The sequence below is a fragment of the Caloenas nicobarica genome, chromosome 3 (assembly GCF_036013445.1).
Source record: "Caloenas nicobarica isolate bCalNic1 chromosome 3, bCalNic1.hap1, whole genome shotgun sequence".
NCBI lineage: Eukaryota > Metazoa > Chordata > Aves > Columbiformes > Columbidae > Caloenas > Caloenas nicobarica.
The window spans coordinates 13,011,541-13,025,171 of NC_088247.1; the positions used below are offsets into that span (position 1 = coordinate 13,011,541).

The 13,631-nt window shown below is 43.1% G+C and overlaps 1 protein-coding gene across 4 annotated transcripts in view; it reads left to right on the forward strand.

Annotated features, from left to right (window-relative positions):
- Nucleotides 1–2,903: 2,903 nt before the first annotated feature.
- Nucleotides 2,904–13,631, forward strand: part of CYRIA (CYFIP related Rac1 interactor A) — a 56,983-nt gene continuing 46,255 nt past the window's right edge. For all 4 annotated transcript variants that reach the window (XM_065630993.1, XM_065630992.1, XM_065630995.1 and 1 more), the window contains exon 1: nucleotides 2,904–3,019. The gene's annotated coding sequence lies outside the window, so the exon portion shown is untranslated. The remainder of the gene's footprint in view (nucleotides 3,020–13,631) is intronic.

Here is a 13,631-nt window from a genome sequence, read left to right on the forward strand (position 1 = left end):
ATAAAAGATGAGACAACACTGTTCCAGGTAGATAAAAAAATCAACATTGTAGATTACTTTATGCATCATTCCTCAAAAAAATTATGTCACCATTTAAATTACAGCAGATGTTATAAGGCCAGCGTCTAAAAAATTTGGGAGATTGCTGTTATGTTCCAGTTGAGCCACAGCAACTGGTTGTGAATATGTTGTCATAACTGTGAAATGAAATGTGTTAAATTCCCCTGAGATTTGAGATTGCAAATCGATTTGGATGGGATTCAGTGTGAGACTCAGACTCCTAAATTTTAGATGTCTGTATGCAAGTGTCTTCAGCCAGGTGTTTGAGTTTCCACTGCAGTGAAGACAGGTTCACTTGTCTAGCAATGGGCATTCTGAGCTACCTGACCTACCTCTGTGGGTCACAGGACCTACAGGAGATCTGATGCTTCTGGAAGAGCAGCAAAAAACAAGGCATGATACCCAAATGCCTCCTAAAAAGCCTATACCGCCCATGGATCAGGACTCAGGTAAACCAAGCCTGGGGAGCTTTGAGTTATGATAACGCAGCCTCTAAGTGGCTGGTCCATTGCGTTGCTCACCAGAGAACTGATTGTAGAACACCTACCTGCTTCTTGTGATGTGTGAGAAAACCACATGAATGTATCAGACCTGGACCCTACTACTGACTGTACTGGGAGAACAGACACCTCCTTAATGTCTAAGAACATGCAGGTGTCTATATACCCAAATTTAGAGGCACAATTCACCTATGTAGATACAAGCACATCCTTTCATCTGAGAAAATGTAGGGTGTTTGAGGTACAGGGATTGGGCTGGTAGAGATGAGACAGAACTTTATGGAAACCCTGCACTTCTTCAAAGCAAAAACTGGGTGTTATGTGAGATCCCTCACAGATTGCAAGTGGTAAGAGATGACTTTATTGAGGAATCTGAACCCTACCAATGTGCCTCAAACAGAATTTGTCTCACACCAGCACTGGGATAACAGTTTAGCACAGACAATTACTGTGGCTTGGCTAATACACAAGTAGCCGGTTGAACAATTATTTCCCGATCTCTAACGTCATTGTCCAAAGCTGAGAATCTGAAATCTATCACTCACCCGCCATTCCCCTACTGGCTGTTCAACTTCAGTCTTATGGCAGTATGTGATGCTAAAGCTATGTAGATGTTCTATAGTTCACTTTGTCAATATGTAACAGTCCCTTTGTTTTGGCAGGATATAAAAGTTGGACTTTTCTAACTCCTGAATACTATTCATATCCAGAAACAAAATATTCTTCTGCTTAAGTCCCTGAGGCATTCAGTGCAGCCAATCTGAAAGCACTCATAACATGCACTAATAGAGTCAGAATATTTCCAAATGATGGATGACAGCTGCCTCTTCCTGTGTAAAAGCATCCAGTTCATGTCCATTATACAGCAGTCGGAAGGCATGCCCCAGAAAACTAAGTAAAAGGGGACATTAAGCTGCTAGCTGGGGATACGAGGTTCAGTTCTCTCTCCTGGTTCAAGTTTTCCATGCGACTGTCTGTTCCACTTGAAAGTGAAGCAATGCTATTTACTTCTTTTAAAAGATGCTTTGAGACTTGTGGATAAAAAATGCAAGCCAGCAGCTTAGTGTTCTACTAAGCTGGGTGCCGGAAGGGTAGCTATATTAAATATATGCTACAGTAACAGACACCAAGACTTTTAATAGGCTAAGTATGTCATTTGAATTATTTTCCAACTAGAAAATTTGGAATTTTCAGACCAAAGCAGAACAATTCAAAGACATAAGGGTACAGCCTGGGTAAAGGCAAGAAATCGAAGCCTGCAAGTGATGCTGCTCTGGGACACTTGCTCAGTGGTAGTGACAGGCCAGAGGGTCGGGTCAGCAGCAGATCATACGTGCTCGCAGCTCTATCAAACCGCTCGGCTTCGCAGGCTTCAAAACATGCCTTATTCATGAGAATCACACCCCTGGGTGCGCACAGGCCCTTTCTGCAACGTGTCTGCCCCGGGCAGAAGGCAGCTGTGAACTCTCGGTTCACTGGCACAGTGCTGTAATGGCTGTGTGGTCAGCAGCACGGCTTCTCGCATTTACACAGCTCAGCAAGCAGAACCCTGGTACGAACAAGTAACCAGATATTTCTGTGCTGTACTTCCAATACTGTTACTTGTAAGCTTTTTTTTCTTTTTTCTTTTCTTTCTTTCTTTCTTCCTGTAAATGACTCATAGAGCGGCTTTTGGGGAAGGGGGAAGCCAAGTGCTTCATAGGCACTCTTGCAACTTTAACCTTATTTAACCCTCAAAACAGCAAGAGGAAGTACAAAGTATTTTCACGAGCTGTGAATGGGCTCAGATCTGGTTTTGACGTGTTGAGGAAGTGCTGCCTCCTGCAAAGCCAGAAATGCAAAAAATGCATTTGCAGTCCCGCTGAACTCATTTACACACACACGCCCGACTCCCATCCCAAAAAAAAAAAAAAAAAAAAAAAAGCGCACCAGCTGCGGGGAGAGGACGGGATCTCTGCGAAACGGGGCGGATTTGGGTCAGCGCCGATGCCCGCGGGTGACAGCGGCACGTCTCCCGGCCCTTACTTCTGCGCAGACACCCCCAAACACCCCCACCCACCGCACTGGGGAGCCCGAGGGTCCCCGTGTGCGGTCTGTGCGGAGGTGGCGGAGCCCCCCCCGCCGCCCCTTCTCCCCGTTCCGCTCGTTCACAGCCGCGCCGCCGCGCCTGCCCTTCCCCAGTCCCGCAGCCCCGGGACCCCTCCGACTCCTACTCCTCCCCCTCCAGCCTCCGCGGGCGCCGCAGGGCGCCTCGCCCCCCGAGCCCGCGGCGGCGGGAGGCGGGTCCGAGGCAGCCGCGCCCGCCCGGGGCCGCCCGCCGGCGGCAGCCGCGCGCAGCCACGGCGGGGCGGGCCTGCGAGCGTCGCGCTGGGCCGGGCCGGGCCGCGCCGCCGGCTGTCTCGGAGGCGCGGGGGATGGACGAGGGTCCCTGCAGCGGCGAGCGGCGACGGGCGGCTCAGGTAAGCGGGGGCGGGCGGGCTGAGCCGCCTCTGCCGCTGGTTCCCGCCGCGCCCCCCGCGTCAGCCCCGCCGGCAGCGGGGCGGGGACGAGGCTCTGCAGCAGCACCTGGGCTTTCTCCAGCCGCAGGGCTCCGCTCGCCCCGCTGCCGTCTCTGCGGAGCCCTCGCTGCCGCCTCCTCGGTGCGGGGTCAGCCCTCCCCGGCCGGCCCGGGCCGCAGGCGGCGCGGCTGCCGCTGCCCCTGGCACGGCGGGGGCGGCGGGGGGGACACCGGCAACTGTTGCCTGGGAAAGCGCCGGCCCCAGCCTGCAGCGGTGGGCGCTGGGGGGGCTCGCTTCGCCTCGGCTGCCGGCTGCGTTTGGAGAGGCGTGGGTTGCGGTGCGAGCCCCCGCGGAGATTCGCCGCTTGGCCTCGCCTCAGCCCGGGGAGACGCTTCCCCCGGGCACAGGCTGGAAGCCTCCGGGGTTTCGCTGCCGGGCGGTGGATGCCGGAGCCGCCGCGGCCGCAAGGGCGGGAGGCGCTGGTGCGGGGACCTGGCTCTGCCTGCGCCCGGGCCCAGGGAAGCCTGGCTTAGCTCTGGCACTGGTCAAGGATATCCATCAAGCTCGTCGTAGTGCCTGACTGGAGTAAGTACGGCCCTGCTGTAGTGGGGGAGAGAGGGGGATTAAATTCACAACTTTGATTATACCGACAACTTTCTGTTCCGGCTGCTGGTGGCTGTTGGCTGCAGGGGGCTGTAAAGGCGTTGTTTCCAGAGGGATGTACCTGGGCATGAGATGAAAAACTCGATCTGTAATACCGCATTCATCTCGTCGTTTGAATCTCTGTCCATGTTGAGTTGTGTTACAGTGAGCAGATACCACGCTTGCATCTACTCTTCCTATTAGTTTTTCCTTAATTAAATTTGAAGACCGTTTGGCTTTAATTTTATTTATCTGGGTTTTGTTATGCTAAGGTCTTGGTAATACATGATGCCGCTGTGTGAAATCGAATGCTCCATAATTCACTGGCAACACAGCGAGACTCTTAACTTCACATGGTTTCAGTGGTGTTGCTAATGACTTGCCAAGGATGGTGATGTGGGCCGGTTTTCAGCCTGTTCCTGGTACTCTTTCAGTGCCATATATCTGGTCTTTGCACTGTTTTTGTTTACCAGCTCCTAAAGTCAGTGTGTGTGTGTATGGGGAGAGGGTAAGTTAAGGGAGACGGGGATGTTTTTGCTTTGCTTCTCCTGTTCTGACCATTTGCAAGGTCAGAAAAAGAAGAAAATGACTTTGGCTGTGAACTCGTAGGTGGGGAGATCTGGAATGAAATGCTGTTGTGACATGAGATTGCCTTGTGGGCAAAGAATTTCACATGCTCAGCACTGCGTTACAAAAATCCCCCAACTCATATTACACAGGGAAGAACCAAGCTGATACTTCCCTTTTCTCTATTACGCTAATTTTTGTAACATGTAAGGAAGACTTATACATCAGCAATGTACTTCTTTATTTTTTAAGAATAAACCTTGTAATTTATTGTGCTTGATTCTCCTTTCTACTCTCCTGTAATTCCCCTACACTGCCACCTCACCAGGCCCGAATTAAAAACTAATGATAAATCCCTACTACTCATGAATTTACCTTTCCTAGGGTGGGCTTTAAAAAAAAGTTTTAATGAAACTAATTTACAGATTATTTGGAATAGCATGAGGGGTTTGACTTAAATTCATAAATAGCATAAAATAGCAACTAAGAATAAAATTCTTCAACTTTGATTTGAACCACTATAGTATAGTCTGTCTGGTATTTAAGGTTTCACTTAAATGTAAACTATAGCAAGTATAAGTGAGGCTTTCTGGGTGATTTATATGGCTTCTTAATGATTGCCCAATATTTTATTGTATTCTACTCTGTAGTTTTTTACTACCCTCCTGTGCTGTTTTTGCAGTGACACTTCATTTTTCTGTGAACTTCTGTTCTTTATTAAAAACAGAAAATAAACAAACTGCAAGTGATTAAAAAGACAATGTGTACCAGTAATTAGAAGAAAAAATACTTGGTTAATTCACAAAGGAAAAGTGGTGATTGCTGTGGATACTACTGCATAGTTACTGTCAGCAGATGTCATTTCACTATAATAGTGAGTCTATTAGTGAATTTTGCAGTGGTGGGAAGATAATTCATTGTTAGTGTGCTTAGCTTGTCTTCGTGACATCATGTTTGACACTGTTTTGTCAGGCCGAAATATCTTGTCCTCAGCAGTATGGTAGTCTCACAAAGACTGAGGATTTGCATGTGCACTATGTTGCAGATTTCTACATGTTAGGTGTTATACAAAATGAGAACTTAAAATGTGTGTCAAAAATACTAGAAGTTTTTTAGATGAATGAGAATTCCTGTACTTTAACAGAAGCGACATTTTATTGGTGTACAGATACTATAAATAAGACCTCTTTAATTTATCATATTTGTATATATTTCTAAATACCATTTTAATTAGAGTTTTTAGAGAAATTATAAGAGATTTGTAGAATCGCTGGCATTCTTTAGCACTAGGTGTTCTAATGAATGCAGTAGCTCATGAACTCGAACATTCAGTTAACATTTTATCAACAGAAAGATATTCTATATTCAAAACCTGTATGCAGGTCTACTTATAAAAACCCCGGAGACAAACTGAACATATCAATGTGACCTATAGCATCAGCGGACAGGGGTATATGTGTATTAACAATATATGCTGATTTGAAGGAGCCAAAGCCTCTTACTATTTCCTCTGTGCTGAATTCAGTATGTATTTGGATCTGTTTCAGTATTATCAATCATTTTTTAGCAGTGCCTTCTACTCATGTTATCTAGGAATGCAAAACAGTAACATTAAATCAGGGAAAACAGTTTGAGAGGCATGAATTAAAATATTTAATAGATGTGGCAGCTTGAGAGTTGCGAAAAACACAATCATAGATTTGAATTTTGTTTAAATTAAAATTGTAATAGAAGCTGCTGTGTACTCATGTGTAAATGATGATGAGAACGATGTGAATGATGTGAGATGTGCAGGTCCTAATTCTTCTGAAGTACTGAATTTACCATTTTTCTACTTTCATAGAATTCCAATTCACATTTCCAATTAAAATGAAAAATGTGTCTAATAAACGTGTCTTTTTATACTTCTTGATACAAGTTCTTGATTTAAACTGGTAGCAGGATTTGCTTCTACAGGAAAAATAACAGTAATGGATATAGGACAAACACCTTTTAGGACAGATATGTCCTAGTACAGCACTGACACACAGGTGCTTGAAAGATTTTTATTTATCCATGTGGATTTTAAATATTTAGAAATAATCTGATGGTGGGTATCTTCGTGTTTACATTAAGCTGAATATCAGTCAGTCTTACTTTAATTCAGGAATGGTTACTTTTGCATGTTAACAGCTGAAATATTCTTGTCTAATTTATGAACTTGTCAACAGAATACATAACCAGTCCTCCATGGGACTTCTTTGTGGATTTTATGCTTTTTTTTCCTGTCTGTGACAATACTTCTGTAGGTCTGTTTGTAGTAGAAATGAACAGGTTGACTTTTAACGTCATGGTTTGGATGAATGACCGTGCAGAACGTGAAGCTAATGCCTGAGTCTGAGGCTTATTTTTGAGTAAATCTGCGTAAGGATTTTGTGATGTATGTATGAAGTATGTAAAATGGGAAAAGTTCCTTTCAAGGCTCCTGTAGCACTGCAGCTTGTAGTGTGTCTGCCTATCACAAGCGCTAGTCTGATTTGGTTAAAGTCTTAGGTTAATAAATGTGATTCATGACGGTAAATCCTTCAGACCTATTGAAGTGCTGGGTTAACGGTTGGACTCAATGATCTTAAAGGTCTTTTCCTACCAAAATTATTATTTGATTCTATGGTATGGCATGGGACTTGTCATGTCTAGAATATGGCATGGAGAATACTGGGATCTGGAATTTGGTCCCCTGTTTGTCTGTGGTGAGCTCTGCATGACTGAGTCATTTCTGGGCATTGGTGTTTGCACAATTTAATAACACTGTGGAGGTGGCTTGGTGTTCTTAAGAAGATGCGTAGACTCACACTGACATTTTAAATAACAGCCATTCTGTACTCTCCTATAGCTCTCTGATACACATAGGTTTAACTTAAAATTTAAGTAGTTGCTAGAAGCTTTTTTTATATATAATTTATGGGATTTGGAGGGAGGGAAATCCTTCTCCCTGTTGTATTACAGCCTGAATTCATAAATTATTTAGGTGGCCTATTTTACAATTAGATGCCTCAAAGTTAAGGCCGATGTTCTTACAACTCGTGTCTGAAAGCACGCTGTTGTCTAGTTTTTACTGCAAAGAAAATCAGATGCACAGAGCTTCATTTCTGCATCCCCCCAGAGCCGTTACCACCGTGACCATTCAGAAGAGTGGCATCTCCCTCCTGCCTGACTACCTTTGACACCTGGAATGGGAATGTTCCCTCAGGATTTGAAAAGCTTGTTTTGCTAAGAAACAAGTAAGTGTAAGCTATTTACTCAAACTCAAGGAAGAAGCATTTGCAAGGATGTTTATCTCTTCTTCTTCTTACGTTCAGTGGTGCATTAGTTACATCCCTTACTCATGAAGTGTGAAGCTTCATTCTCTGTTCCCTTTTCAGCTTGAAGTAACTCGAGCTCACGTCCCTCTTCCCAGGAGAGTGCAACAAGCTGCATGTCATAAGCTGCCCTTTATTTCACCTGCAACCGTGTTACTTTGAACAAAAAAAATAATTTAGACCAGAGGGAGAGTGACTCTTTCCCTGTGATCAAGGCATTCAGCTGAGGTGAGGGAAATCTGGTTTCTATGGGTGTGTCATTCTTTCATCCAGTAAATATTTTTCCATTTCATAGCTTCAAGCAGGAATAGCCTAGGACAGACTATAGTCTGTAGGTTAGGGCACCCGGCTGGCATGCAGAGATGCTGTTGTGAGCCAGCCTTAGCCTGGAAAGAGCCAACTGCCCACTGTGCTTCCTCTGTGGTTGCTTTCCTGATGCTCTTAAATTGCTTGATGGTGCTTGGGGGCATGGTCCTGCCAGCTCATCCAGAACTTCAAAATTGCATGCCTCCTTTCTTCACCAGCTTGTGAAAGGGATGACTTTGTGTCTTGCTCCTGGGGAGGCCTGAAGGTTTTACAAACCTTTTTAATAACAGAGGTAGCTCTTGAGTTTTCAGGATAGGTGACATTTAAAGTACAGCCTTCACAGCTTTGTTTCCTATTAGGTCAGATGGCTTCCTGCTTACTATCCCAGTTATTTTAATTTCCATTATATACCCATATTTATTGTAGCTATGTTCAAAATTCTCCTGTGAGTCCATTTTGTGCTTTTAGTCTCATATGGACCAGTAAATCTAAGAAAAGTGTAGATTTTTTTTTTTTATGATATCCAGAATTGGCAAGACTGAGGTTCCCTTCAGGAGAAGGTCTTTATTTTGGGGTTAGAACACAATTTGAGCCTGGTTTGGTTCAGTTGTCCACCATCGGCACCTCATCCTTGCTGAGATGCTTTACAGCGTCCACTGTGTCTATACTTGGCCAGCAGATGCAAGATGGCCAGAAGACCCAGGTCCTTGGAGTAGCACCTACTGGGGAAGTGGGATATTTTAACACAGCTCAGTATTATTTGCCTCTGCAACTCAATTGAGCCCAGTAGTGTCCAAAGACTATTGTTGTCTAGGCTGAATGTGGTTAGACTGAGAAGCAAGAGGAAGGAGTTGTTTTCTTGTTTTTCAAAGAGATTTCAAAGAAAAACTGATTTCTATTTCATTTTCTTTATTGCAAGCATATTTGGTGCCAGGGCCCATCATTATAATTTTCATTTTGCAGCCACCCCAGATTAAGTCTGGGAGGTTAGCTTGAGTTAATGGCTTTCTGGAAAAGGTGGGCAGAAAGTTCATCTGGTTTGTCTCTTGCATATTAATAGTGGTGTGGAGCTGTGGGGCAAAAATTCGTTACTGTTGGTTGTTAGCTGGTATGGAAATGCTGAGTGATGGTGCCCCTTACAGAGCTGAATTGGTTTTGGAGAATAAGGAAAATGCTCTCTGGTAACTGATCCATATGATCCTATCTCCGCTAAATTGATTCCAGAATTGTGTTTAAATAGCCTCCATGAGAGATGTGCAGTGGCTTTTATTTGGTACAGATGATTTTGCTGGCCCTAATTTTTCAGAAGGGGTTCATTTAATGCTATATTGGGGGAGGGAGGCAATGGTAAGGGGAAAATTCTATGATAATATTCTTCAGAGTAGTGTAAAGGGATTTAGAAGGCTAGATTGTTAAATTTGTTATGTTTTATTTCCAGGAACTGTCTAATTTTGTCTCAGTTATACTTTCTCCCACCCACATATACACAGTCTGAGCCCTTGTACTGTATTGCTTTGTAATTGCACAGTGTTTTGTTTCAAGGATCATCTGTAGACTGTTGGTGACTCCTTCAGATAAAGATTTCATAACAAAGGTTGGCATCTTCGGAAGCTTCTGGAAATAAGTCTGTAATCATGTCCCTAGTAATTGATGGTGGCAGAGGAAATGGGAGCTGATATTCTGTAACCGTTTTTCCTATGTTTTTATTATTAAAGCATAAATGCCCTGAAGGACTGGAACATTTCCCTCGCCCTCTCCCACGGCTGTGCTGCAGCCGAGCTCTGTAATACCAATTACTGCGGGGATGGTTTGCTGTTCCAAATGAGATCATGATGGGGGTGCTGGAAAACGAGTCTCTCAAAATGTGTTTCATGCTCTGAATACTTGAGAGATTTTGTTAGAGTGAGATACTCAGGTCTACGGGGTTTATGTTTTTAATTAGAGAAGGTGGTAAAAAAATCCACTTACTGTTTTGTATCAATGTCTCTTGTATTCAAGAGGAAAATAGAAGATATTTCCTGAAGTATTCTGGGAACTGATTCGCATTTCTGCAACAAGATAATATTACTACCTTTATGTATTTATTTTCCCAAAAGGCAGAGAGAGGGAAACATTTAGAGGCCTTAGAAGTATAAATAATCTGCTTGTGCATTTTTACACTGTGAAACAAAAACTGATTGGGATCTGACTACCTACGCCTAAGGTTTCGATTCATTATGGCACAGACAGTATCATGTTGTCCTTTACTGAACTAAATGTAAATCCCTAAAAAAGAAAAAATCCCCTTTTGTTCTGCTGCTGAGGAACACTGTGGGCTGCCAAATCCTGGCAGTCTGAGTCACCACAATTGCAATAAAGTGTTTGTACTTTTGTGGTTGCTGTTATTCAGTGTCTTCTAATTTATTCATAAGGCAAAGGGACACCTACAGGTTAAAACACTATTTTTAAAGCAATATTTCATATTTATACTGAAATAACATTTTGTCTGTAGATAATTAAATACACACTGGTAGTACTTTAAACTTCCAAGTAGCAAATGGTAATCTTTAACAAGAACAAATATATATATACATGTATTTCACAAATTCCGTTTTCTGTGGAAGACTAATATTAGACTTCAAAAAATGATGGGATTATTTTGAACTCCTTACTGAACTCTGCTGTTTTGGCCATCTGATCTGACCTGATAATGATCTGATAACCAGGGAGACTGCTTCCTTCCTTAAGAAAAAAAAAAAATAAAATAAAGCTTTTAAGGACAGAGACTCTGACCCTGGAAATGCTTATCTGTCTTTTAACTTTGATGCGTGGGCTGTGACCCAGCAAGCAAACTCATGTAATTGAATTCAGTTGTTTTCAGGATCACTCCCAAACAAAGCAGTCGAATATTGAGCTGCAATATTCAAATAAAACTCAGAATTGTTGCACATAAGTAACTGAGGGAAAGCCAGGTGGTTCTGGATCAGCGGTGGGTACCTGTGAGGCTGACAAGTATGTGCCCAGGCTGCACAGGAGATGTTTGCAGGTACCTGCAGGTGCTCTGAGGGATGCACCTTGTCACCTGTGCTCAGGTGGGAGTGCTTACCAAGTCTTGATCCCATCACCTGTGCATGGAGAGGAGAAGGCTTTCCTTATAATTTTTCGATTCTTTAGCTATTTATGGGTAGGAGTCCTCATGATACAGGCTTTTAACTCTAGTGTTGGTTATTGAGGCAGAAACAATGATTTCTTTCTTTCTACTGATAAAAGAACAACAACGCTTTTATTACTTTTTTTTTTTCTTTGATACATAGGGAATTATGTATGTCATTTACCTTTCCCTAGTGTTGGGCTAATAAAATTTCCACAGTTCTCTCAAAAATGCCAAATTTGGTGAGATCATTAGTAACTTTCCCCGACTCCATCTGGTAGAGCTGCTGAAGATAAGGTGGACCCAGCTGGGTGGGGGAGTGGGCACCGGGGCAGTGTGGGACATGTGTGGAATTATATGTGGCAGAAAGTACTATAATTTTAATTGCTGCTCTGAGTCATACTATCATTACAGCTGTTTCCCAAAGAAGAGGTTCTCATGCTATTGCCAGGACATTCACACAAAGAAAGGAGATGGTAGATAAGCAAATGCAAATATGCTACATGCCTTCTATCTTTTAGTTCTTAATACATTCTGTAGTGACGAGTTCAGTGTGAAACACTTGGTGACATATAATTATGGCTGCATTAAGTAAACACCAGTTGATTCATGGTATCCAACTCTCAGAGTATGTATTCTTAATGCACTGAGGTAGGGACGACTGAGTAGTAATACAGCTCTGAGCTTCTCAATACATGTGGCAATGCAGTCCTTCTTGGGGTGCAGACTTCCTTTCTCCTTTTTTTTTTTTTTTTTTTGCCTATAAAAGGAGAAAAGTGGTGCCATATGACTCGCTGTAGAGAGAATCACAAGATGAAGGTTGGGGGAGGTTATTCAGGTAGCTCTGTCTCTTGTACACAGTGCGAGACATTCTGCTTCCTGTGTTCAACGTGATATTGCTAAACAGAGTATGTGGTAGTATTTCCTTCAACTGACATTAAAGTAAAACATTTCATTCTTCTAATAATGTGTGTTGGGCTTTTTTGGTTTTTTGGGGTTTTTTTCAATATGGGTGAGAGATTCTGAAGGGAAGTTGGATATAAATGAGTTTGTAAAGAAGATGGAAATCCCAGTTCTCTGAGATGAGGCTCTGCTCCAAACCTGCAGACACTTTCCCGCTGCTGGTTCAAGAATGACTATGTGTGGTGGTCTCCCATCTTGTGCCAGTGACTTCAGGTAGACATGCCTAAGCTTATTGCTTTTTGCACAGTTAAAAAGTTTCGTCTCCAGTTTTCCAGAAAATGGACTGTCCAGCTGATTCTCTGAAGACTTGCCCAGAAATCGAATCTGGACATCTTGGTGCCTTTGCATGACTGGAGAAGTCCTTGAGCTCACTTGCTCTGCTGTCTTACAGTGACTTTCAGAGTACAATGAAGCAAGAGTGGCCTGACGCCCTTTGGCACACTGACAGAAAGCATTGCCCTCCCACTGATGAGGGTCACATTTTCTCCACTGAGTGAAGACAATTAACAGTTCGAAATATGTTCCACCCAGCTTCTACCCTGGGTTACTAAGTGGTGTTCGATGGGCTCCTGATTCAGCTTCAGAATGTGCAGGATGGTCTCGAACTGTCAGCTTCAGCCACGCTGCCTGCGGATGTCCTCTGTGTGCACTCAAAGCCATCACTGAGTCAATGATTCATGGTATTGATCAGCTTGGCTTTAGTCAGCCTTGTGCATTCCCTTTATTTAGTGATCCTGTGAAATGACTTGACGTGGAGGCCTGTACATGAGCTGTCTCTCTTGCTCAGTCCAACACAAGATGTTTTAGAAATCACAGCAGAATGGATCTACCTGTGGAAAACAGGCTTTTTTCTTTGACAGCTTTGAAAAGTAGAGATCTTCAACCCAAACATTTACTTTCTTATGAAATGAAGCATTTTGTTAAGGATTCCAAAGGGAGCTGGAGAAAATGAAGATCTTAGTAATGAGCAGTCATTTCCTAACATTATCCTTTTCTGGTGTCACTGTAGGTATCCTGGGAGCAGAGCAGAAGGACCGCACTAATTCTGGATCTGAAGTCACATATTCTTCAAGCTGTTTTATTAATTTTTTTCCACATCAGAACTAGGATGTAGGCCGAGATCTGTGAGAAACATATGTCTGTCTCATGCCAGCAGTGTTATCATCGCTGGGATTTAATAAATTCATTACTTCACTTAATGTGAGATGGTTTTTGTTGTGTTGTAGATTTTTGGTTGTTTTTCTTGGAAGATCCGATAGCGAGTTTTCTGGTTAATTGGAGTGATGGTCTTTAGTTAAGTGTTGATGTTGCTGTTGGGGTAGAAGTGTCGTCTTTTCATCTTTTTGAAATACATAAATTGTACCTGTAGTTCAAAGCACTATGATTAAAGTATTGCCAGGTAAATCAGGGTGTGGGAGTTCATCATCTGGGGCTATTAGGTTGGAGCAGATGGTTATTAGGTGAACTCACTAGACCAGATTGGCAGCCAATATTCCAACAGTTATAAATGATCGGTCAAGGCTTTACAGAATAATATGCAGTTTTGTCAGTACCATTACATTTTTAAGACTACTCCAAGATAAGCAGAGTTGGGAATGGAGAAGCATGTAGTGAGATGATCTGTAGG